The sequence below is a fragment of the Paramisgurnus dabryanus genome, unplaced genomic scaffold (assembly GCF_030506205.2).
Source record: "Paramisgurnus dabryanus unplaced genomic scaffold, PD_genome_1.1 h2tg000302l_1_107586__unordered_in_group14, whole genome shotgun sequence".
NCBI lineage: Eukaryota > Metazoa > Chordata > Actinopteri > Cypriniformes > Cobitidae > Paramisgurnus > Paramisgurnus dabryanus.
The window spans coordinates 14,184-22,500 of NW_027394186.1; the positions used below are offsets into that span (position 1 = coordinate 14,184).

The 8,317-nt window shown below is 66.7% G+C and overlaps 1 non-coding gene across 1 annotated transcript in view; it reads left to right on the forward strand.

Moving 5' to 3' along the window:
• The first annotated feature begins 8,141 nt into the window (after window positions 1-8,141).
• Window positions 8,142-8,317, forward strand: part of LOC135766040 (18S ribosomal RNA) — a 1,855-nt gene continuing 1,679 nt past the window's right edge. Inside the window, exon 1 of the ribosomal RNA XR_010541284.1 lies at window positions 8,142-8,317. This exon is cut by the window's right edge and continues 1,679 nt beyond it. This is a non-coding gene — a ribosomal RNA (18S ribosomal RNA).

Here is an 8,317-nt window from a genome sequence, read left to right on the forward strand (position 1 = left end):
TTGGCTCGTTGGATAGGGCCGCTCCGGTAGAGCAACCGACCCAAAGGGCGAGTCGATCCGAGCAAAGGCGCCCGAGTTACGGCCGTTTAAAGGTCAGGCGGTGGTACCCCGTATCTCGGCCGGGCTTGGGGTTAGAGAGACGAGGGTTGGCTCGTTGGAAAGGTCCGCTCGGGTAGAGCAACCGACCCAAAGGGCGAGTTCATCCGAGCAAAGGCGCCCGAGCTGCGGCCGTGGGAAAATCCGCGGAGGGACCGCCGTATCTCGGCCGGGCTTAGGGTTAGAGAGACGAGGGTTGGCTCGTTGGATAGGGCCGCTCCGGTAGAGCAACCGACCCAAAGGGCGAGTCGATCCGAGCAAAGGCGCCCGAGCTGCGGCCGTGGGAAAATCCGCGGAGGGACCGCCGTATCTCGGCCGGGCTTAGGGTTAGAGAGAAGCGGGTTGGCTCGTTGGATAGGGCCGCTCCGGTAGAGCAACCGACCCGAAGGGCGAGTCGATCCGAGCAAGGGCGCCCGAGCTGCGGCCGTGGGAAAATCCGGGGAGGGACCGCCGTATCTCGGCCGGGGAAAGGGCTAGAGGCTCGCGGGTAGGCTCGTTCGAAAGGTCCCCTCGCGTGGAGCGACCGACCCAAAGGGCGAGTCGATCCGAGCAAAGGCGCCCGTGCTGCGGCCGTGGGAAAATCCGGGGAGGGACCGCCGTATCTCGGCCGGGGAAAGGGCTAGAGGCTCGCGGGTAGGCTCGTTCGAAAGCCCCCCTCCGGCATAGCGACCGACCCGAAGGGCGAAGGCCCCGGACCCGAGGCGCCCGAGAAACGGCCGTGGGAAAATCCGGGCACAGACCGCCGTATCTCGGCCGGGGAAAGGGCTAGAGGCTCGCGGGTAGGCTCGTTCGAAAGCTCCCCTCCGGCATAGCGACCGACCCGAAGGGCGAAGGCCCCGGACCCGAGGCGCCCGAGAAACGGCCGTGGGAAAATCCGGGGAGGGACCGCCGTATCTCGGCCGGGGAAAGGGCTAGAGGCTCGCGGGTAGGCTCGTTCGAAAGCCCCCCTCCGGCATAGCGACCGACCCGAAGGGCGAAGGCCCCGGACCCGAGGCGCCCGAGAAACGGCCGTGGGAAAATCCGGGCACAGACCGCCGTATCTCGGCCGGGGAAAGGGCTAGAGGCTCGCGGGTAGGCTCGTTCGAAAGCTCCCCTCCGGCATAGCGACCGACCCGAAGGGCGAAGGCCCCGGACCCGAGGCGCCCGAGAAACGGCCGTGGGAAAATCCGGGGAGGGACCGCCGTATCTCGGCCGGGGAAAGGGCTAGAGGCTCGCGGGTAGGCTCGTTCGAAAGCCCCCCTCCGGCATAGCGACCGACCCGAAGGGCGAAGGCCCCGGACCCGAGGCGCCCGAGAAACGGCCGTGGGAAAATCCGGGCACAGACCGCCGTATCTCGGCCGGGGAAAGGGCTAGAGGCTCGCGGGTAGGCTCGTTCGAAAGCTCCCCTCCGGCATAGCGACCGACCCGAAGGGCGAAGGCCCCGGACCCGAGGCGCCCGAGAAACGGCCGTGGGAAAATCCGGGCACAGACCGCCGTATCTCGGCCGGGGAAGGGGCTAGAGGCTCGCGGGTAGGCTCGTTCGAAAGGCCCCCTCCGGCGGAGCGACCGACCCAAAGGGCGAAGGCCCCGGACCCGAGGCGCCCGAGATACGGCCGCGGGAATTTCCGCGAGCTTCGACCGGACGTATCTCCGGCGGGCGGGGTCGCACGGACCCGAGGCCGGGCTCGTCGGAAAGCCCCGGGACGGACCTTTCGAACGAGACCGGCCGCGCGTCCGGGCGACCTCCGAGGCGGACGCTAGGGGCGCCGGAGCCCCGGACGAGCGAAAATTCCGCGACCACCCGCCCGTATCTCGGCCCGGGAAAGGGCCAGAGACTCGAGGGAGGGCTCGTTCGAAAGCTCCCCTCCGGCATAGCGACCGACCCGAAGGGCGAAGGCCCCGGACCCGAGGCGCCCGAGAAACGGCCGTGGGAAAATCCCGCGGGGGTAGGCCGTATCTCGGCCCCGGAAAGGGCTAGCGACGCGCGGGTGGGCTCGTTCGAAAGGCCCCCCGCGGAGGAGCCACCCACCCGAAGGGCGAAGGCCCCGGACCCGGGGCGCCGGAGCAGCGCGGTAACGAAATTCGAATTTTCGACCGGAAGTATCTCGGGCCCCCGGGGTCGCACGGACCCGCGGCCGGTCTCGTCGGAAAGCCCCGGGCGAGACCTTTCCGACGAGCCCGGCCCCGAGTCCGTAGGACCTTCCCCGGCCGAGATACGGCGCCCGGCAGTTCATTGGCCGATATCTCGGAAACGGGGCGTCGTAGACGCTCCGTGGTATTGGTGACCTTGACGATGCCGGGTCAGACGAGTCGGCCGCGGGCACGGGCCCGGGGGCGCCGGCCGCCAGAGTCGGGTGGCTCGCGCACTTCCAGGCGGGCCGCTCGCGCACCTCCAGGCACCCCGACCCACTCGCCGAGGCCGACCGAGGTGCGCCGTCCCGGCCGCGGACCGGTCGGGGTCCCCTCTCGAAAGGGCAGTAGTGTGAACAGGTGCCATCGGGTATATAGGGGAAGGGGTCCTCTCGAACCAGGCCTTCGAACCCGCGCGAGCCTAGCCCGGCAAGGCTCACCCTCCCCGGCCACGGGTTCGGCCTCCGTCCCCCTGGAGGTCCGGCACCTCCAGGGTCCCCGACCCTGCCTCCCCTGCCCGAGGGGAGGCCTCCGAGGCGGGCCTGACAGGGCGGCCCTCCCTCCTGGAAGTCCGGTTCCTCCAGGGTCCCCGACCCTGCCTCCCCTGCCCGAGGGGAGGCCTCCGAGGCGGGCCTGACAGGGCGGCCCTCCCTCCTGGAAGTCCGGTTCCTCCAGGGCACACGTCCCTACCTCCGTAGCCCAGAGAGGTGACTCCGAGGCGGGCCTGACAGGGCGGCCCTCCCTCCTGGAAGTCTGGTTCCTCCAGGGCACACGTCCCCACCTCCGTAGCCCAGATGGGTGACTCGATAGCGGGCCTGACAGGGCGGCCCTCCCTCCTGGAAGTCCGGTTCCTCCAGGGCACACGTCCCTGCCTCCTTAGCCCAGAGAGGTGACTCCGAGGCGGGCCTGACAGGGCGGCCCTCCCTCCTGGAAGTCTGGTTCCTCCGGGGCACCCGTCCCTACCTCCGTAGCCCAGATGGGTGACTCGAAAGCGGGCCTGACAGGGCGGCCCTCCCTCCTGGAAGTCCGGTTCCTCCAGGGCACACGTCCCTGCCTCCTTAGCCCAGAGAGGTGACTCCGAGGCGGGCCTGACAGGGCGGCCCTCCCTCCTGGAAGTCTGGTTCCTCCGGGGCACACGTCCCTACCTCCGTAGCCCAGATGGGTGACTCGAAAGCGGGCCTGACAGGGCGGCCCTCCCTCCTGGAAGTCCGGTTCCTCCAGGGCACACGTCCCTGCCTCCTTAGCCCAGAGAGGTGACTCCGAGGCGGGCCTGACAGGGCGGCCCTCCCTCCTGGAAGTCTGGTTCCTCCAGGGCACACGTCCCTACCTCCGTAGCCCAGATGGGTGACTCGAAAGCGGGCCTGACAGGGCGGCCCTCCCTCCTGGAAGTCCGGTTCATCCAGGGCACACGTCCCTGCCTCCTTAGCCCAGAGAGGTGACTCCGAGGCGGGCCTGACAGGGCGGCCCTCCCTCCTGGAAGTCTGGTTCCTCCAGGGCACACGTCCCTACCTCCGTAGCCCAGATGGGTGACTCGAAAGCGGGCCTGACAGGGCGGCCCTCCCTCCTGGAAGTCCGGTTCATCCAGGGCACACGTCCCTGCCTCCTTAGCCCAGAGAGGTGACTCCGAGGCGGGCCTGACAGGGCGGCCCTCCCTCCTGGAAGTCTGGTTCCTCCAGGGCACACGTCCCTGCCTCCTTAGCCCAGAGAGGTGACTCCGAGGCGGGCCTGACAGGGCGGCCCTCCCTCCTGGAAGTCTGGTTCCTCCAGGGCACACGTCCCTACCTCCGTAGCCCGGATGGGTGACTCGAAAGCGGGCCTGACAGGGCGGCCCTCCCTCCTGGAAGTCCGGTTCATCCAGGGCACACGTCCCTACCTCCGTAGCCCAGATGGGTGACTCGAAAGCGGGCCTGACAGGGCGGCCCTCCCTCCTGGAAGTCTGGTTCCTCCAGGGCACACGTCCCTGCCTCCTTAGCCCAGAGAGGTGACTCCGAGGCGGGCCTGACAGGGCGGCCCTCCCTCCTGGAAGTCTGGTTCCTCCAGGGCACACGTCCCTGCCTCCTTAGCCCAGAGAGGTGACTCCGAGGCGGGCCTGACAGGGCGGCCCTCCCTCCTGGAAGTCTGGTTCCTCCAGGGCACCCGTCCCCACCTCCGTAGCCCAGATGGGTGACTCGAAAGCGGGCCTGACAGGGCGGCCCTCCCTCCTGGAAGTCTGGTTCCTCCAGGGCACACGTCCCTGCCTCCTTAGCCCAGAGAGGTGACTCCGAGGCGGGCCTGACAGGGCGGCCCTCCCTCCTGGAAGTCTGGTTCCTCCAGGGCACCCGTCCCCACCTCCGTAGCCCAGATGGGTGACTCGAAAGCGGGCCTGACAGGGCGGCCCTCCCTCCTGGAAGTCTGGTTCCTCCAGGGCACACGTCCCTGCCTCCTTAGCCCAGAGAGGTGACTCCGAGGCGGGCCTGACAGGGCGGCCCTCCCTCCTGGAAGTCCGGTTCCTCCGGGGCACACGTCCCTACCTCCGTAGCCCAGATGGGTGACTCGAAAGCGGGCCTGACAGGGCGGCCCTCCCTCCTGGAAGTCTGGTTCCTCCAGGGCACCCGTCCCTACCTCCGTAGCCCAGATGGGTGACTCGAAAGCGGGCCTGACAGGGCGGCCCTCCCTCCTGGAAGTCTGGTTCCTCCAGGGCACCCGTCCCTACCTCCGTAGCCCAGATGGGTGACTCGAAAGCGGGCCTGACAGGGCGGCCCTCCCTCCTGGAAGTCTGGTTCTTCCAGGGCACACGTCCCTACCTCCGTAGCCCAGATGGGTGACTCGAAAGCGGACGCGGGAGGGTGTACGTGGCGCACCCCCAGGCCGAAGAGAGGTCTCGTGAGCGGACGCGAGGGTGTACGACAGAAGGCCTGGAAGTCTCTGACTTCCAGGGTCACCGACCCTACCTCATGAGCCCGAAGAGGTGACTCGAATGCGGACGCGGGGGTGTACGTGGCGCACCCCCAGGCCGAAGAGAGGTCTCGTGAGCGGACACGAGAAGTACGACAGAGGGCCTGGAAGCAAAAGCGGGTGACTCGTGCACTTCCAGAAAAGGCAAAAGCGGGTGACTCGTGCACTTCCATAAAGCCGAAACGAGGTCTCGTGAGCGGACACGAGAAGTACGACAGAGGGCCTGGAGGTAAAAGCGGGTGACTCGTGCACTTCCAGGGTCTCCGACCTTACGGCGCCTTCCGACGCGGGCGCCTCCTCCCGGACGAGCCACGGGAAGGGCCCCTTCTCTCAAGGGGCGGTCGTTTGAACAGGTGCCATCGGGTATATAGGGATGGGTTGCTTCGAAAGTGGACCTCCAGCGTCCTCCCTCCCTGCGGCAGATCCCAAGAAAGGTCTGTGCGCGTCGGTGTGCGATGAACGAAAAACCGTTAAAAGAACTGGAACGGTTGGAACGGACGAAGGGCGTCTGATGTGAGGCAGCGCCCCGGGCGAGTGTCGAAAGACGGGTAACCCATATCCGCATGCCGCCTAGGCGGAAAGATCCGGCCTGGATCATATCAAGGCTAATGCCTAAAAACTAAAGCTACCTTGGGTGATGGAACTCGGCTACGGCCGCAAAACGATCCGCCCTGGATCATCAAGGCTAATGCCTAAAAACTAAAGCTACCTTGGGTGATGGAACTCGGCTACGGCCGCAAAACGATCCGCCCTGGATCAAGGCTACGGCCTAAAAACGGCAAAAAAAGATCCAAAAGTCCCTGGATCAAGGCGCTTCGGCTTAAAACCTGTGAAAAGATCCGCCCTGGATCAAGGCTACGGCCTTAAAGCTGCTCAAAAGATCCGCCCTGGATCAAGGCTACGGCCTTAAAACTGCTAAAAAGATCCTAAAGTCTCTGGATCTAGGCTACGGCCTCAAAGACACACGTGTTGTGAGATAAGATCCGCCCTGGATCTCCAGGCTACGGCCTCAAAGGTTCGACCCGACCATATATGCTCAGACACGGGCGAACACAAAAGCGTAACAACCCATGTTGGAACCGTCGAAGGATCTCGGCGTCGGCCGTAAAACGGAAACCCCCCGGTCGTCGGTACGCGTGTGGCGGTCGAGGGCCCCCGGCCGCCGGTCGGGCGGGCGCGTGGATAGGTCTCCCGAGCGGTCAAGGAGTCCCGGAAGCCGGTCGGGCGAGCGGCCGGCCCCGGGGCACCCTACCCTCTCGGGCGCACCGACCCCACGCGTTTCGTCTCGGTCGGCGTCCGGGGTTCCGAGACACCCTTATGTATCTGTGTGACAGACGGAGTGGCACACCGTCTGCGGCGGGACAGGGCCGCCGACCGCGATGGAAGTCGAGTGAGGCGGCTTCCGGGGTCCAAGACCCTACAGACAGACGGAGTGGCGACCCGTCTGCGGCGGGCCAGGGCCGCCGACCGCGATGGAAGTCGAGTGGGGCGGCTTCCAGGGTCCAAGACCCTACAGACAGACGGAGTGGCGACCCGTCTGCGGCGGGCCAGGGCCGCCGACCGCGATGGAAGTCGAGTGGGGCGGCTTCCAGGGTCCAAGACCCTACAGACAGACGGAGAGTGGTGACCCGTCTGCGGCGGGACAGGGCCGCCGACCGTTACGGAAGTCGAGGGGGACGGCTTCCAGGGTCCAAGACCCTATCTGTGTGACAGACGAAGGTGCATCGTCTGGGGCGGGACAGGGCCGCCGACCGCTATGGAAGTCGAGTCGGGTGGCTCGTGCACTTCCAGGGTCCAAGACCCTCTCTTCGTGACCGACGAAGGTGCTCTGTCTGGGGCGGTACGGGGCCGCCGACCGCTATGGAAGTCGAGTCGGGTGGCTCGTGCACTTCCAGGGTCCAAGACCAACGCGTTTGACCGACGAAGGTGCCCCGTCCCCGGGCACGGACGGGGACGGGCCCGGCCTCCGGGCCGCCGTGGAAGTCGAGTCGGGTGGCTCTCGCACTTCCAGGGTCCTCGACCCTATCTGTCTGACCGACGAAGGCGCTTCGTCTCGGGCGGGCCAGGGCCGCCAGCCGCTATGGAAGCCGAGTCGGGTGGCTCGTGCGCTTCCAGGGTCCACGACCCTGCCTTCGTGACCGACGAAGGCGCTCTGTCTGGGGCGGTACAGAGCCGGGCCCCGTCCAGCAGGGGACGGTGGCCCGAACAGGTGCCATCGGGTATATAGGGAAGAGCACCTCGCTGACTCTCCAAGGTGATAGGCTACCGGATCCCAGGACCTCTCGAGCCCAGCGAGAGGCCTCTCGAGCGGACACAAATGCCTCGAAAAAGTCCCTCTGCACTGAGGTAGTGACGATTCTTATTACGAATGGTAAATCATCCAAGGAAGGGACGAACCCGGCTGGCCTCGGCCGTTAAACGAGCCGGCTTCGTTCGGCCGCTAAACGAACCGGCGTCGTTCGGCCGCAAAACGAACCGGCGTCGGCCGCTAAACGAAACCCCGGGCGGGACAGGGCCGCCCACGTCTCAGCCTTAATGACCCGTTACGGGGTGACGCCCGGATACGCTTTGTGTGTCATGGCCCTGAGATTCTGGAAATCGAACTGCGCCTGGGGCAGGCCTCCGCCCGGCCGACGTTAGCGCGTCGGCCGCCATGGGCGGTCGGTTCCTCCCCGACCCGGCGCTCTCGCCTCCAGGGGGGCTCTCCGGAGCCCGCCCGACCCTTTCCGCGGGAGACTCAGACGGTCCGTCAGACGCGAAGGTCCGCCACCGGCGGCCGGCGAGGGCCTCGGCGACCGAGGGCGGAGACGCCCCCGGCCCGTCGCGGCCACCCGGCCCCGCGAAACGCACCTTTCCTCGGTTACGGCCCACCCGGCCGCCCCTCAGCCTACGAGAGGGGAGAGCCACACGAGAGTGGCCCCGGTCCCACTCCCCCCGGGGGGTGGAAACCGGGACCCGCGCCGCGTGAACCCCGGGTCAGAGCGAGGCTCTCCTACGGCTACTACCTGGTTGATCCTGCCAGTAACATATGCTTGTCTCAAAGATTAAGCCATGCAGGTCTAAGTGCACACGGCCGGTACAGTGAAACTGCGAATGGCTCATTAAATCAGTTATGGTTCCTTTGATCGCTCCACCCGTACTTGGATAACTGTGGCAATTCCAGAGCTAATACATGCAA